The sequence below is a fragment of the Fukomys damarensis genome, unplaced genomic scaffold, assembly GCF_012274545.1.
Source record: "Fukomys damarensis isolate Sample0158 unplaced genomic scaffold, DMR_v1.0_HiC HiC_scaffold_31, whole genome shotgun sequence".
NCBI classification, from domain to species: Eukaryota; Metazoa; Chordata; class Mammalia; order Rodentia; family Bathyergidae; genus Fukomys; species Fukomys damarensis.
The window spans coordinates 20,661,789-20,663,053 of record NW_022900943.1 but is presented as its reverse complement, the minus strand read 5'-3'; the positions used below and the strand labels follow the sequence as shown (position 1 = coordinate 20,663,053).

At 30.4% G+C, this 1,265-nt stretch overlaps 1 non-coding gene across 1 annotated transcript; it reads right to left on the bottom strand.

The window, feature by feature from the left end:
* Nucleotides 1-691: 691 nt before the first annotated feature.
* On the bottom strand, nt 692-797 carry LOC117283875. Its single transcript, XR_004514910.1, has one exon. It is a non-coding gene; the product is annotated as a U6 spliceosomal RNA (small nuclear RNA).
* Nucleotides 798-1,265: the final 468 nt, after the last annotated feature.

Below are 1,265 nucleotides of genomic sequence, written 5' to 3'. Positions count from 1 at the left end.
AATTCCAGTCTTTGAAGTACTATCCTATCCAAAACAAAATGTAGACAGAAAATCAGTAGGTTTTACTCTCTGCTAAAGCTATTTTACTTTCCTATGTTAACTTTTTCCTAGAGTAAATTTTTAGAGGAGTTTAATCAGAAACACACACAAAGTCTAAAGAGACAGAAGCAGCTTTGAAAAAATGTGCTCGAAACACCAAACTATAAAACCTTTTCCTTGAAAAATCAGTGCACAGATCTTTTGGAGAAGCCAAATAAATATGCAATGTAAAAAAATGTAAGAAAATGGATATTAACATAGGAAAAAAGATGCACATTTTAAATATTGGAAGCAACAACAAAATATGCTGGCCTGACACTGCTAAAACTTTTTAAAGAACAACGTTTGAATGCTTCAATTATTTTCACCAGACTAGATACCTGCTTTAAAGCAATTAATTGATAATGTCAATGCTTTCTATCATTCAGAAATTTTTCTCTTTATGTAGGAGAAAAATTTCAGAAGTTTTTTTTCCCAAGTATAACATTTCAATTAATTTTTTAGATAGGATATTTCATTAGAAACTTTTCGAGTGATGAGATATTTCAAAGCCACTATAATTCATCTGAAAAACCACATTGTGAATTTTACAATTTCTAGAAATTACAATGTAATCGGTTTTTATGATTACACCAAAGATATCCTTTTTGTTTAAAATATGGAACACTTCATGATTTTGTGTGTCATCTTTGTGCATGGGCTATGTTAATCTTCTCTGTATTGTTCTAATTTTAGTATATGTAATGCAAAGTAAGCACCAAACATCTTTTTAAAAATATTTTCTGAATTTCTTTCATATCTATTGCTTCATATAAAAGTTTTCAAAATTAAAATTTAAAATAATTTAATTAACCATAGTTGACAAATCTTATACTAGTAAGCTTGATTGTTATATGTCACTGTGACAGACCAATATATGTTAATGGTTTTTTCCTTTTTTCAAAAAGCACATGAATATAATTACAAAGTATTACTCCTTAGGTAGACCTAAGAGCATTTCATGCAGAAAGAGTGGCACACTCAAAGACAGAGTTATAAAGGAACATGGTGCCCTTGAAGAAGGAATAGGAGGCGAACATGGCTGTAGTAAAGTGGAAAAGTGCCTTGGGTTGTGCCTTGACATAAGCAGAAACCCAACCATAGGGTATCTTATAGGCAATGGCAAATGAAGTTATAAAATTTAAAGTATAATTTTAAGCACACACGCGCACACACACACACAAACA